This window comes from Pleurodeles waltl, chromosome 5 (assembly GCF_031143425.1).
Source record: "Pleurodeles waltl isolate 20211129_DDA chromosome 5, aPleWal1.hap1.20221129, whole genome shotgun sequence".
Classification (NCBI taxonomy): Eukaryota; Metazoa; Chordata; class Amphibia; order Caudata; family Salamandridae; genus Pleurodeles; species Pleurodeles waltl.
Window position 1 is genome coordinate 128,646,534 of NC_090444.1, and position 16,665 is coordinate 128,663,198.

At 44.1% G+C, this 16,665-nt stretch overlaps 1 protein-coding gene across 1 annotated transcript in view; it reads right to left on the reverse strand.

The window, feature by feature from the left end:
* Positions 1-16,665, reverse strand: part of ITPKB (inositol-trisphosphate 3-kinase B) — a 387,273-nt gene that overhangs the window by 351,129 nt on the left and 19,479 nt on the right. Inside the window, exon 2 of the mRNA XM_069233800.1 lies at positions 2,722-2,776. The gene's annotated coding sequence lies outside the window, so the exon portion shown is untranslated. The remainder of the gene's footprint in view (positions 1-2,721; positions 2,777-16,665) is intronic.

Below are 16,665 nucleotides of genomic sequence, written 5' to 3' on the forward strand. Positions count from 1 at the left end.
TGGAAGTCTATCCAATTTAGGGTTGCCAGGCTGTCGCTGGCCCTAATCCGCTGACGGTATTTCTTGGGACAAGTACTGTAGCTAATACACAAAACTACCTCTACTGTATTCTAGTATGGATACACAGATAAGAATCCCAAGTAGGGAAGCACCAGAACCTCTGTTGCAACAAGACTCATGGGAAGACCATCCTTATGGAAGAGGAAGCCTCACACACCTATTAGTGTCAGGTTTATCCTTAGTGACCTCTCCCTACCCTGGTAGGACAATGCCACCAGGGCAGACTCAAAACTCCAGACTAACCTGAGTTCTTATATAAAAACTACTGGACATATACGGGATCCAGATTGATTAAAAATACATTAAGGAATCCCGGTATATCACCTTTAATAGTAGTGTCCTCAGGTATGTCTAAAAAACTATTTTGAGGGTATCCTTGAGGTCAACCACTCAAACCATTATCCTTAGCCAACATGTTTCTGGTCTCTTAACTAGCCTTATCAGGTCTGGGGCATTCATCAGGACCGTGGATCCCTCGCTAATTCTGGCATGCTACCACAGAGCGACCTTGTTTAAACTTAGCAAAATACCTTATTGACAAATGTGTGACTACAAGGACACCATCTCCCTCTTTGGCCAGAGGTGAAGAACACACCAACCAGTCTTTTGTGTTTAGCACCACTATTAGTATAAGTGCAGTGTTTTGACCCAACATCTAATGACAAACACCAGCAATACACTCTATGAAAAATTCTCAGATGCGATTTAGTATAAGCCGGCTCCCCAATTACATTCCTATCAGATTTTCCTATGTCACCCCTGAGTGCCCCTTCTGGCCAGTTTCCTGAAGTCATGGCTCTGCTGGAGAGGCAGGGACGGGAGGAAGGGCATGCAACAGGATGCCGGAGGAGCAGTGGAGGAGAGAAGAGTCTGGTTCAGGACCCAGGACAGTGGCAGGAAGCCCTGAAGGACCTCGGCGTGATGAGCGGAGAGCCAGAGGAACTCCAGTACTCAACCAGGAAGCAGAAGACATCAGGGAGTGGTGACAAGGCCAGAGGGAGCATGGGAGGTGTTAACTGGGTTGGCGAGGCACCAGTAGGATGAGGAACAGACGAAGGAGAGAGAACCCAACCCACAGGTGTCCACGGGGAGAGGTGGGCAGGTAAAATCTTTGACCAGGATGTAACTGGTTGGTGTATCCGACCTTTGCTCTATTGCAGTCGACCTTAAATTATGTCTAGGTCCTGGTTTACCCTCACCATTGACCGCATTGGCTCTTTGTGCTTCTTGGCGCTATTCCTACTTAACATTTAAAAAAAAGTTATATCCCTGGTTTTCCTTATTGGCTTGTTGTCATTTTGGTAAATAGATTTTACTCTAGTTTTCTAATTCGGTTGGGATTTTCATTGCTTGGCATTTCAACTTCATTACTGTTTTGGTTCTGCTCAAATGCTTTAAACATTGCCCTACGTTAGGCCTATCTTCTCTGTACCAGAGCTACCATTGGGGTGAACTCAGGTTAATTCAGCAACTTTAAGGGCTCACCCTAACAATGATTATGGTTAGATCTTGTGGTGGGTAGTTTCTCATCCCAATTAATATTCCAATTTCTTACACCATGTTAGAAGAACTAAACTATGATAATGACAACAGATCTCCCTGTATGCATGCCACATACGTAAGTGAAAAATAATTATAACTGGAACACACTGATGCCCAGTAAAAGCTTCTAGTGTATTTACAACACATCCCTCTGATCCTGAAATGAACTACCAAATTACACATCCAACCACTCCTTTATATAGATGTCAGAGATGAAGATGTATGGTGGGTGATGAAAACAATTTAATAATGTTGTGACCTAGGATGCACACTTGAAAGAGGTACCATGTTGATTAGCATGAATAAATAGCAGGATACGATGCTTCAGATGGACTGAACTGTACACTGTATAGAAAGTGGTATTCTCCACTCCTCTTAAGGTTAAAATGTTTATAGGCCGTAATGCAAAGATATTATTGAGTGACCAAAACTGAATTGGAAAACAACAACTAAAAATGTTTGTTTTAAAATGAAAACAATATATAAAAATTCACAAAGAACACTTGGGGTTAAATCAATGTATTCCCATGTTCACTCTTTTACTTTCCTGTTTGTTTTCAGCAAAATTTGGTCTGTAAGAACTCGGTCATGTGTTATGTGCTCCAAGTCACATGAAACTGCAAGGAAGCTCAGGCAGTGATATAATCCTCAATACGACCATTCTCCTCCTGCTTCCTGGAGTTGAACTTGTGCCTATCCATGTGTATTCAATTTCCTTAGCTTTGTCAGGGTTCCGGGCGGTTCTGTCAGGACTCTGGGTGGAGCACCCTTTGAGGTCACAGAATATCTCCCTATGGAGGTAGTGTACCGAAACAGTAGAGCAGCTAAAGGCATACACTGGTGATGAACAGCTACAGTAAGGCACAGAAATAGGATAGTGAAGGTAGAGTAACCTTAGTGTGAACAAAGAGGGAATAAATCAGTAATGGACAACCACACTGGGGTTACCACAAAGGTTGTACACAGGTAAGGATCAGAACTTCCCACAGCCACACTGAATGTCAATGCCTCTGTGCAGATTAATCTTACAGATAGTCACCCCACAAGCCCCATAGAAAGGAGGCAGCAGAAGTGATTCTGTCTCTGGTCCCTTAGGGCACAAACAAGGATTGTACTTACATACAGGCGACATGCCCCTGTGAGTCCAACTGGAGATTGGAGACAGTGGCAATTCCTGAAAAACAGCAATGGCACTGTCACATTTAGGTACTTAAGACCACATACAACACTAGACAAAGGATGGGGCAGGAATTGCCTCCTGGAAACCAGGAGCCAACCCCAGTACAAAGGAAACACTTATACACAGGTGAGGACTGATAGTACACTTACCAGACACAAGAACCCAAAAGGAAATTACAGAGAAAGAGCTAGAAAGAAGCCTACGAATTGAAGAACAAGCAAGAGACTAACTACAAGAGAACTAGAGGCTGCAAGAATCACAGAGAAAGAGGACAGAGACCAGTAGGCAAGTCTGAGACACAGAAGAGAGGTTACAGGCGCTAAGGAAGAAGCAAAGGAATAAGTAAAAGGAAAAGAAAACCAGGAACAGAAGGAACAAACAAGGAAGTAAAGCAGGAACAGAACTGGGAAACAGGGAGCAGGCTCTGGATGAAGCAAGCAGGAACAGAGCTGAGAAACAGGGAGCAGGCTCTGACTGAAACAAGCAGGAACAAGGTTGAGAAACAGGGAGCAGGCTCTGGCTGAAGCAAGCAGGAACAGGGTTCAGAAATAGGGCGCAGGCTCTGGCTGAGGTAAGCGGGAACAGGACTGGGACACAAGCCTACAAGAGGTCCGGTACACAAAGGGAACAAACTCCAAAGCACGACAAGGAGCTTCAGGAAATGGCATCTTATAAGCAGTTCAAGGCAGCAGCAAGCTCAAGGCTGAGTCACATGGCTGGGCTGCACCAGAGTGATCACAGGTGTGTGCAGTTCCAGTCTCCCACAAGTTCTGGAGGAGAGAATCCAGGACAAAGGAACAACCAGACGTTTCCCATAGGAAACAATGGACAGGAGATTACATGTTTTACCGACAACCAGGCAGTTCATTATAGGACATGAAGCCCATGCAAGCAAATGTAGTTCTTCAAAAGCATACCATATCAACATAGGAAGCAAACAAGAGTCAGAAAGGGAAATCTGTATTAATGGTGAATCCCAGGCTACAGATAGTCCATTTACAGTGCCCCCTACAGATGGGACAACAGAATCGTAACAAGCTTAATCCCACTTGTTCTGACCCGCTGCCTCAAAAAGATCAAGACCTTGACTAGCTTCCATTTCCTAAAGCTGGTAGACCTTTATATTATTTAATACCAAAACCACCTTGACAACGTTAGGAAAGTGAAAGTTTCCATCAGGGTGTACATTTTCTAACACTTTAGCATCCCCCCTAAACACAGGAAAGTACATTTCCCATTCCAAGGCAGGTTCCCGCAGCCCATGCAGGAATGGTGGAGTGGCGCAATGCTGGGCATAGTGATGCAAATCCCACGCTTAAATCGAGAAAAACTTTGTATTTAATCCAGTGTTTGTTGAAAGAGACAGTATTAGGCAACAGTAACCAGATAAACAGGAGTTGAAGGCCGTTAACATCCCTGAAGTTTGTTTTAGTAGAATAAAATAGTAAATCTCACACAAGAATGCTTCATAGAGAACAGAAGCCTACAGTATTCCCATTTATATAAAATGAAATGAGGACTTTACAGTAAGACGTAGAGCCAAAAACAGTCATCTGTGAGGCTAGATAAACGCACTGCTCACATATGTGTGTATACACACACAAACGTAAAGGTCGTGCAGGTCGTGCAGAGGAAGTCATTTGTTGAACGGTATGTAAGGTACTCAAATACGCCTGTTTTGGAGTGTGCATCACTTTGTAAGCACAAATGCAATAACGCAGTCAGCCTCTCCCTGGGCACTCTAGGACTCCCTCCACACTCAACATGGCGGCAGGTAAAGACATTGCGACATAATCCTGTCCCAAGATGGTGGAAAGCAAAAAACAACACCTGTGAAATGATCCACGTTCCAGGCCTGTAACTCTACACAGTTAAAGGGTAGCTTTGGCAAAAGCTGCAACATCACAAATGTGTGACATATTCCAGAAGACCAGAGACTGTCCACAGGTTTCATAACGTCCACAGCATCTACTGCGTCTTGGAAATTATGTCTCCTGCACAGTTTGCCCGCTGCTGCCCATTTGTCATCACTGTGACCACTGTTGCACATATTATCCGTATGCTGGTAGGGCAGGTGTTAAAATATTTAGATGTAGGGACAGCAGCAAGTGTAACCCACATACCTGGCTTCAGCTGCTCTCCTATCCAGCCGTCCGACATGCTCCAACACCAAGGTTCTGTCCATTCCACGCTGACAGCACCATACCCCAGACCATACCACAATTTCCACCTATAATTAGCACCTTAAGGGATGTATTTGCCTTTGCCATACGTCTCCAACTATGGTTGGCTGTGGCAACATCATTTTATCCATATCGCTGTGTAGTTTCTCTTGTTTGCCGTTTTCTTATATTTTTCTTCCTACTATTTTCTACCTTTACTTTTTCTCTTATGCTCTTCGTCAAAGTGAGCCCCTGTCCCCAACAGTGAGTGCCAGTGTCCTCCACTTGCAACCACCTGCACAAATTAAGCATGGTGTCCACAGGAGCAGACTGAACAGAGGATGCTCTTGGCACAGTCTGAACACAAGCTGCCTCTGAGTGACATCACTTGCAGAACAGAAGGGGGTTGTCTGCATCTCAGCTTTATATAAAGAGGTATGTAATTCCCTGAAGTGAAGCACCCCTAATCCATGAGGGGACCAGTCCCAAAGCTGAGTGGGTCAGGTAATGTTGAGGGCAAGTTTGCCCCTGTACATATACTTCACTTAGGCCTCTGGCACTTCTCCTCCTAGCCATAGTTTCAGGCACAATAAAGGCAGTGCAAAACAAGCAGGAGCTCTTGCAGCCGTGTTCACTTACTGCAATTTTCACTCCTTGCCCTTTGCCAGCCCCTTGGTAGGGATCAGTGGCCAGACTGCCGCTCGGGCATTTTTCATATGGGTTGCACTGTAAGGGGTTCCTTTCAGAGCTGGAAGGACTGACATGACCCAACTGCGAAACCCTCATGGCCCCATTCTAATGGTGACCTCCTGTAGTGTTGGGCTGGGTTGAACATTTTTGATAAAGATAATTTTAGTTTTAGAGTCAGGGAATTGTCAACAGAAACAAAGTGTGTCATGCCAAATACCCTAAACTCAGAAAAGGTGATGGGAGGAATGCTCACAATTTTGTCTAACCACTGGCAATCGCTCAGGATAGCCTTCCAACTCATTCTTGTGCGCACCATGTCACCTCAGATTAGGCCCAGTCATATGCAAATCAGTTGTGACCCTGCTCCAGTAGGAACAGTTAAGCCCGAACTGCCAGGCTGGGTCCTCCCTCAACCGGAACACAAGCAACCAAACACCTGTTTTGCCCTGATTGGGGCTCGTCAGTCAGATACGGCTTTGGATCCCCACATGTCCACTACCCCAGGCAACAACCTCCATAGTAATCTTTGCTATTCACCTGTTCTGTCCTGTAACAAATAAGCAACTTTAGCGTGCCCCTTTTGCGGAACAGTGCAAAAGGTGCATATTGAAAATTGAGGCTCGAGCCTCCAGCACAGCAGGGTCCTTTCTACACATGTTGTAGCTACTGGCTCAGCTGTCTAACCAGTGACACCTTAAGGATTTTGGGGGCCCTAGGCAATGCATATTTTGGGGGCCCCTGTCCAGAACAACTTTAAATTTTATTACACATTTTATGCTAAACCAAAAGCCAAATTATGTCAAACAATGTGGTACAGAGTTCCTAAAGATGCTATTGGGTAGCGAAAGACAGAGAGAGAGGTAGGCAGAAATGAGTGAGACCCATTACTATAGGGGTAAAGGTGAAAAAGAGAAAGTCTTCTTTACTGGAGGGTGGGGACCCTGAGCAATTGCCCACTGTTAGAAATGGGGTATCTGGTTGGCAGGGTATGTACCTCTGACAGGCAGAACCAACCACTCTACTCAGGTTAAGGGAGCTACACACCCAAGATAACCCCTGCTCGCCCTCTTGGTAGCTTGGCCAGAGCAGTCAGGCTTATCCCAGAGGCAATGTGTAAAGCGCTTGCGCAACACACATACACATACCAGTGACACAATAAATACACCACAAAAAAGACTCCAAATATATTATGCATAAACCATAGACCAAAACCTCATACTACTGTGATTTCCTTACCACCTAGGCAATTGTCAAATATCATAATGAGTGCAATAAAAGAAATATTTCTACATTGCACATGTCATCAAAACACCATTACTGGACATGTTATATTGTCACACTATATGTTACATGTTTATCCTGTCAAGGCAAGCATAACGCAACATACGACAGTGAGCACTGAGGGCATAAAAGGCAGGAGTTAGATGCAAAATGTAAATGAGTCACTGAAACATCACCATATACATGTTAATATGGTCGGCTTCACCATCAGGCTATGAGACACACCACTCCTGTGCTCTCACTACATGTTATATGGTAAAGTAACCCATAACGTCGGCCACAGGAACTCCTGCGCACCTAAAGATGGTAATTCCACGCAGAATCAGCAAGATCGGGACCTCCATTGCGGGCTGCCACCCAGTCCTGCTAGCTAATTAGTGAATGCCCCCGAAGGCATCTATAAACGACGGGATGGGGGTGGAAGGCACACACAGGGCCCAAATAATCAGCGAGACTTCTACACACGGAAGCTGGCTGCCCGTGAACATGTGGTGCAGCTCCATCAACACAGTACCTCCCCCAGTGCCTCAAGGCTTCCTCAGCTTAGGACACAGACGTCGGCCTCCTGGGGCCTGTTGGGGGGCCACAACACCCTGCAATGGAAACTCCCTGAAGAGGAACAGCTGAGGGGAGCACTGCATCGTTCAGAGCCTTCAGTTACCAAAGCGGATGCCTGTTTGTGCCCCGGGGGCACCAGATACTGCATGCTTTGTCTGCGCTTGCTAGATATCACCAGCAATCACTGCTGTCCTTCTCCTTCTCCCTGGCCACACCACGAAGAGGAGGAAAAATGCAACACTCCCAGTGTCGTCATGGAAGGGGGCACAACCACAAGGGGATGCATGAAGGCTGCCTAGCTTCTCAGGGCAGCAGCGCTGAGTACGTGCTGGTTACGGCTCCACACGTCCTCCCTCTCCCAAAGTGCTCTCAATGCGCTGTCTGCAGGGAGAGTACACATCACTCCTCATGCTCTGATTAGAGGGTCAAAGAAGCACTCCTGCCCATCTCTCCACACGCTGGGAGTAGAACTCATGGCAGAACAGGGAGGTGGACACACCACCCATGACCCTGGAGAAATACTGGGGAACACAAAGATGCAGGGAATTAGCAGCAGGCCAGCACCTCAGGGTCCTTGATGCAGAGTGGCAGTCCTTCCTGTAGTCTAGCAGGCCACAGGTCACACAACAAGCAAGCCAGCCCAATGACGGTTCCTCCTGGCAGCATAACAGTTCCTTCTGGCAGTGTGCAGTCTGTAGACCCAGCAGCGTCTTGGTACAAGTCCACGCAGTGTCTCAAAACATAGGGACACAGCCCCTGTACTTATACTCAAAATGTCTTTGATCCAGTGGGAACTTCAAAAGAACCTTAGGAGTGCATAACAACCCCTTTCAACCCCAGTGCTGGCTTTAGGCATCAGTACAGGGTAAACAAGCCCTTTGTGTGAGGGCAGGACACTGCCTATACAAATGTAAGTGTGCCCCGCCTCCCTCTCTCCCAGCCCAGGAAGACCACTCAGTATGCAAATATAATCCTGTTACACTTCCACCCTTCCTGTGTGATGGCTGTCTGGAAAGTATGCACAAAGCCCAGCTGTGACTCTAACCTAGACGTGGATTGGAGTCAGGCTACAAAGCACAAGAGTCACAAGCACAGTGAAATGCCCACTTTCTAAAAGTTGCTTTTCTACAATAGTAATGAAAAACCCACCTACACTAGTAAGCAGGATTTGTCACTACCATTTCAAACATACCAAACAGCCCACGCTATTCCTTTCAGATCAGAAATTACCACTTAGACATATATAAGGGAATTCCTGATACAACCCTATGAGAGAAGCATAACTCACTGCAGTGAAAAACGAAATAGGCCGTTTGTCACTACTAGGACTTGTAGCAATAAAAAATATATGCCCCACCTTTTACATTCAACACACACTGCCCATAGGGCTATCTTGAGCTTAGAGGTGACATAGGTGTAGTAAAAAGGGAGTTTAGGCCTCGGCAAGTAGTTTGACTTGCCAAGTCATTGTGGCAGTAAACTGTGCATGCAAGCCCTGCAGTGGAGGCCTGAGATAGGTTTGAAAGGCTACTTCAGTGAGTGGCACAAGCTACACTACAGGCCCACTAGTAGCATTTAATGTGCAGGCCCTGGGTATAACACAGTACAAGGGACTTACAAATAAATTAAATGTGCCTAACAGGTGCAAGCCAAGCATACCAAGTTTAAAGGACAGAGCACATGCAATTTATCACCGATCAGCAGTGGCAAAGTGCCTAGAGTCCTAAAGCCAAAGAAAAAGAGGATCAGAAAAACAGGAGGAGGAGGGAAACCATGTTTGGGATAACCCTGCACAAAGGGCCAGGTCCAACACCCACTTTGCCCATGCCTTAGGTCTCTGTACAGTCTAACACGAGGCAGATCCTCCCCCACCACTTGACTTCATGACTTATTGCCAAAATCCTTGTCAAATCACCCACGCGGCGGGAGCATCTGCGAAATGATCGCGCTCTGGCACAAAGCAAGGGCCGGGGAGTGTCTGTGCAGAGCCCTCACTTCCTGCCTTTGCGTAGGTGGGAGGGTCGCGCCGAAAGCTCCAAAGACGAGCACGTTGTGCTGAGGGCGGTAAAATGACTGGGTGCCACACTTCCGGCTGAGGCGGCAGTGCTTCCAAACACCCGAGCAGTGTCAATGTTGGAAGGGATTAAGGAACACGTTTTCCTGGGGTGTTAGTTTTACATAAATAGATGGCTTAAAATCTCCTCAATTAACATAATCTATCTCTCAAAACACCCAGTCTTATATTTAGACTCTCATCAGGAGTGGCCCTAGAACTTCCGATATTTGTGGTAACTCCTGCTACCTGTAGGAATTATGTTTTTATTTTTGGCGCCGATGTGGCCTTAGCGGTTCGAGCTGCTGTAGCTGGAAACTCTTCAGGTTCAATTCCTGTCCTTGGCGCTAAACTCAGCATCGTCTGATTCTGGGCAAATCATCATTGCTTCGTAGCTCAGTTTGTGTTTATATACATGCAGCCATCCTGCATATTTTATTGCACCTGGTACATGTTGGGTGTGATTAAAAAACACTTCTCCCTGGATAAAGATCGACAGGTCAAACTTGCCAATATTTATCAGGGAAAAATGCCTGGTAACTAGCTACTGCTCCATACAGATGTCGGTGCACTGAGCGTCAAAATCCACACGTTAATTCCCATATTATGGACTACACTCGTAAAAGGCAATACCAATTACACACAATAAATTCCATATACTTTGTTGTTAGGTTTTATCGTGTGCGATAAATATCACACATGAAACTGGGCCATTCTCAATGAGGGCCTCAGTTAAAAAAACAAGGCATGGCGTCCATTTTGGGAAGCTAAGATGGGTTGCCCTCCCTTCACCCGTTCTTGGTGAAACAAACAGACCCCAAGTGCTACCTGTTTTGCATACAACTCTAGGAGCTAGGCCAATTCAAATTGGTCTCCTTTAGAGAAAAAAATATGCACTCAGCAGGACTAATGTATTGATGTGGGACTGTTGTTGATATCCGCCTGCAGCCAGTTCAGTTACTGATATTCTGTCAGGCAAAGGAGAAAAGTATGTGTTGAGCTCCAGCCTTTTTAGGTCTGGCTTTAGCCAAGAACGTTTGATTTTTCTAAAATTATATGTATAATATACTTATTAAAGGGGCTTTCAGCCACCTCTCTTCATCCATTGGTCTGTTGTTGTGTCATTCACGTTTTGCTTCCGCCCACTACAGCACACAGCATTGGGCAGTGGGTCGGCCTACTTAAGCCACTGGTTAACTTCACTTTCAGTGATTGCATTTTGCTGTTTCACAAGGAGCAACGCAGCACACAAGCTAGTTCTCATAAGGGCCAGTGTGTTTTTTCACTTTATAATTACTTTAGTGTTGTCTTTGTTTTAAGAGCCCAGTGTAATAGCAGGACACTTGATGTAACCACACAGCACATTCCACCTTTATCAGATCTCATCTGCTGCTAATGCTTTTGTGGGTTCCTTTGGAGTGGCCTTGTTTATCTGACTGCTGCTATTTCACATCAGCTCACATGAACTCCGAATATAGGCTAATCAGTGTGCTCTAGCTAGCTTTGTAATTCTTTCTTTCTTTCTTTCTCTCTGTCTTTCCTTTTGTATCCCTTTTTCTCATTTTCCTTCTTTTTTCCTTCTTTCTTGCTTGCCATCAGCTCACATGAACTCTGAATATAAGCTAATCAGTGTGCACTGTCTTTCTATGCAGCTTTCTTTCTTTCTTTCTATCTTTCTTTCATTCTTTCTTTCTTTCTCTCTTTCCTAAAGGCAAGAGGCTAGCAGTCAATGACAGGCCCATTGACTTTTTTTAGGTCTGTGTTAGCCGTAGACCTTTCGACTTTACTAGTACGTAAATAATTTATTGTTTAATTATTTAAAATCTTACTATATCACAATTATTATAATCCAACATATTACCAAAAGTCATACCATAAAAAGCAATTTCAAGCAGCAAATTTCAAATTTACAGGATACAACCTGAAGATCCTAAAATGCATTCCTAACTTTCTACAAAGTGCTTAACTAATAAGATAGCGTCTAGCAATACAGTTGTATGTTAATCATAACCCTTTTTCAAACAAGTTATTCTCTTGGATTGCCATCTTTTTGGCCATCAGCTCTTAAAACGTTATAAAATTGCAATTAAAAAAAGTGTCTGATGACTTAAAACATGCCGTCACGACTTGCCTATATGATCGAATTCCACGCTGATTAAAAAGTCTTTTTAGCAGCACCTTTGTCTCATTTAATAGAGCCGGACATAAGCAAGTCAAATGCGTAATGTTTTCATCCCCCATTTTGCACAGTCTGTGGCAAGTAGTTTTCACGTCCTGGGCCCAAGGGACCGCTGAGTAAGCCTTGGAATGAAGCCAAACCGGCACCCAATAAAACCAACTTTTAAATGACTGGACCAACCAGTCTCCAGATAAGGCACCGGTTTAAGATACTAATATTTGTATATGATCATCCAGGCATGTGATCTGCAGGAAATGGCCTCTTTGTCGTTTACCAATGACAACTTTTTCACCTGCCCATTAATATTTTTTTTAAAAGACACTAAAGGCAGGGACATTTCCCATAATGGACACACATCCAGGTCGTCAATCGCCGCTTCCAGGCACTGCCTCAAAGGGGCCTTTATATTGATTTGAACTTCTTTCCGAAGGGCCTGACAGTTGGTTCGATTTATTCAATTTCACTCTTTCCCACACTTTTATATAAGTTCCCTTTCTTGTAATTATTTTTATTTACTATGCCAAATTCCACCCATATCTGAGTTGGGGATGCGTTGCGCGGGAGATGAAAAAGAGCTCTGAATATCCTAGAAAGGATTACATTTAGCGTTTCCGTTTCCCTTCTGCGCAGTGTCTCACTTCCATACTCGGCATCAGTTTTGCTTCTATTATTTTTAGCAAGGGCGGATAGCTTGGACCGCCTAGTGATCTCTGCAATGTTTTAAATGCGAGTATTGTATTCCCCTTCCTCTGGAAGTCATGTCTATGCTGTTGGAAGGAGTCCTTGTCATCAAATAGCAGTCCCAGGTATCTGTAAGACTTGGCCTGATCCAACTGATGACCTTGCAGGTACCATTTATCTTTTTTATGTATCCTGTTGGTCACTTCCATGGCATCAGCTCTCTTTTCATTGATTACCATGCCATTCAGGGTGGAATAATTTGCTATTTTGTCGATAAGTCATTGTAGACCTATTTTTGTTTGGCTTAAAAAATTCACATCATCAGCGCATAAATGGTTCGAAATGTACTTGTGACCTAATTTGGGAGGATGAGCATTTACTTCATCCAGCGCCCCTGGCAAGTCAGCCAATAACATGTTAAACAAGTATGGCACAAGAACACAACCTTGCTTTAAACCCTGGGAAGTTTCGATTTTCCTAGATATAAAAGAGCCATCTCCTATTTTCACCTTAACCCAGGTGTCTGAATACTTTCAAAAGGCAATTGGGAATACCCTTTTTAACCAGTTTTTGCCAGAGTAGTTGGTGCTGCCCACAGTCAAACGCCAACTTGAAGTCCACGAAGCACAAGTAGATAGGATGCTTATTTGACTTATATTTATCTGTTATTACTGACAGAGTTAATATATTTGTCTCTGTCCCAAGCCCACGGTTCCACCCCGACTGGTTAAAAGGGATGATTTGCTTTTCTGTGGCCCACCACAATAGTTCTGATAGCAATAGTCCAGTTTTGCCCTAGAGTCTTAGACCATAATCAGACGGTAATTTTCTAGTCTCTGTCGATCACCCCCCTTGAAGATGGAAGTTATTATAGACCCCTTCCATGAGTCCGGAACACCTTCCTGTTGGAGTATATTTTTAAACACTACAAATAAACTTTCTGTCCAAAAGGCCGGATTTACTTTATACAAAGCTTGTGCTAGTCCATTTGCTCCTGGCACACCATCTTGTCTGCGTGCTTTAGTAACTTTACATATTTGAGCCACAGAGAAGCAGAGCATATGGACATCAGAGTGTATCTGCTCACTTGGCGTTTTCACACTGCTTCTTTGGCAAGAGGATGATGCCACTATCGGAGATTAGTTAAGGTGTTCTGATAGAAAGGCAGCCCAGCCTGCTTCTGTTAAAGTTTACACCATGGCTGCCGCCGATGAAGCCCCTGTTCAAATTATTAACCAATCTCCAGAACTCTCTTGAGTTTTTCTTTTTTTCCAAGATATAAAACCTTTCCCCAAAGATTTTGTTTTGCTACTGTTCTCTCCTATCAAAGAATTTTCCGATAAGCTTTATTCGCAGACCTTAGATTAAATTGGAGGTCTAAATTTCCTGGCTGCCTCCAAGCTATTCTCAAAATCCTATTACGCTTCCTCCTTAGTATACGAAGACATGCTGATGCTTCGATTTTATTTAAAGTTTGCACATAAATGTCTGGGTTGACACATCTTATTGTCGACTACAGATGAATATACAGTCATTAGTTTCCTTGTAAAGAGTACCCACTGTGCTATAGAGTTGAAGGGGACAGCTGAAAAGCAATCCTTTAGGAGTACTGAAGCATTGCCTCAATCCTGTGTATCATACTTGCCGACCAGTCCAACTTCCTAAAACTTTTTGTTACAATCCCCCCAACAAGGAATTTACTTTCTGATGCAGAGTGCAGTGGACTTTAGACTCCATAATTGGTTTCCCATGATCACTTTCATTTGTTTTTTAATCTGAAAAAAGAAATGAATTGGAAAATATTTAGTGTTACCACTGTGAAGTCAATTCTTGAATGTAAGGAGGCTACTTGGGAGGTCCATGCAGGCAGAGAATCTTGTTTCAGCCTGCCATTCATGACTCGTGCCTAGAGCTTCCGGATCACCTAGTAGGGCCGCTGCTCTTACACCTCACGGCCTATTACCCGCCAAGCCAATAGACTGATTTGGGATGGCCCATAACAGGTCCTGATGATGCAGATTTTCATCACGAGAAGAAGGACATAATAAATTCATGTTAAAATCACTGGATAAAATGATTTCACATGGGGTTGCATCTTGCATTATCTCCAATAGCGTATTTACTAGTTTAGCTGACATTGTTTTCGTCGCCTTTGTATTTGGATGAATATAGATATTAATTAACAGATTGATTGATGTTACTAAAATTATGTGTATAACGTACTTATCTATAGGGATTTTCAGCAAGACATCATCCATTAGTCTGTTGTTGCGTAATTCACATTTTTCTTTCACCAACTCCAGCATGCATTGATAGGTAATGTGCTGGCCCATTTCAGCCATTGGCTGACCTTACTGTGACTTATGGCATATAGCCCGTTCCCAAGGAGCAGATCTACATGCAAAGTAGTTCCTTTCAGTGCCAGGCAGTAAAATTGGTAATGCTTGCTTTTTTTAGACCAAAAACATTTTTGTCATTAGCCAATGTTTTTTAGATTGATGAGGGCCCTACAGCTGCTAAAACAATAAAGTTTTACAAAATTATCAAAAACCATGACAAAACAAAACAAAAATTGCCAGAAGGCTATCGGCCAACGACAGACCTATTTAGCTTGTTCCATTTTCCAGACATGACAAGAAAATCCCAGGCCTCTCTCAGGTTTCCCAGTTCCCGGAGCTGTTCTAAGGCATGGGCAAATCGGGCAATTGCCCAGGGCCTCACCTTCCATGTGCCCTCTGGCAAAGTGACTAGGACAGTGAAAAGGTTTTCTCTCTTGGTGGCGCAGTGTCACTATCATGTATTTGCTCTTAATGAAATGTTAACCTGTAACATGCATAACCATTTCTTATATATGTGCACAAGTTATTTTAACCTTTGATTTAGAAAAACAATTGATTGTTATGTTTTCTGTTAACTATATGTAGACTACGTAAATTGACATGATTAGATCTAGATCCCAGACTCCATGGTCTGGCATCTAGGTCCAATCTTTTCATTTCAGGCACCGGGTCACTGCTGTCACGCCACTCACCTGGAGTACTTGTCTGAGGATATGATGCTGGACCTCCACTCACTCCCGGTGCAGCCTCTGAACGAGGGGAACCCCGAATCAGGTGATTCCTCAGAAGTGAAGAGGGATTGGAATAAAATAACAAAGAAAGAGACCTACATCTTCAGGATCTAGTATGGTCCTCTAGAAGTCTCCGTTGCCTGTTTAACTAGCTCTTCACCCCTCTTGGATTGAGTCTTCTGGGGTGGTGTAAAAATCTGTACTAAAATAGCAACAAGGAATGTATCACTTCAACATGTAGTTTGATCTCCGTACAGTCATAACCTATTACACAACATGATGCATTATGCCCACTTACACAAGGAAGAGGATGTAGTGCAGAGGTGAGAGCGACCGCCTCGGGATCTGGGATCTAGGTTCAAGCCTCCACGTCCTGTGATTCTGAGCAAATCACTCAATCTCCCCCTGCCCATGATCAGCGCCTCAATACCCTTACGGGTGATAAGCCGTGCTATATAAATCTACTCATTTAATTTCATTTATGTATTCTGTTACAACATAGACTGCAGTCCAATTGCAAAATTGCCTCTGAGAGTTGTTCTGCTCCTATCTGGATCCAGAGTTGTAAGCACTTTTGTACACAATAGCTTTATCATAAATTGTAAGTCACTTGTACACAATAGCAACATAATATATTGCAAATCACTATTTATGCCTCAGACAAGTTTTTCTATAAACAGCGTGGAAAAAAGTGTGAAACTACTGGTCCAGAATTCATAGTACTATGCGCACCGCAATGCTGTCTTTGAATGCACCAGTCTTTGCACTTCCCAAAAATGTACAGTATTGTTATCCGGTTGGAAGATGCCTCTTTCAGTCTTTAAGATAGTTAGGGCCTGATTTAGAGTTTGGTGCATAGGTTACTCTGTCACAAACGTGACGGATATCCTGTCCACCGTAATAAGATCTCCATAGGCTATATTGAGATCGTAATATGGTTGCGACGAAGAAACTCCCTCCTCCAAACTCTAAATCAGGCCCTTAGTGCACTTACCTCTCAGCGGTGGTCTTGTTACTAAACCTTGTTTCTTTTGCCTTTTCTTGCAGGTTTTCTGAAGTCAGGACGATCCGGGGAGCTCGGGAGAGGGAAGTCGCCGAGGGACCTCACAGTGCTGGCAGGCAAGCTGGATCTGATGGGGGGTGTACGATTTGGAACTGTGTGTAGGCCTCCAGGGGCACAGGATGATAGAGAGGCCAGTTCCCTCTCGA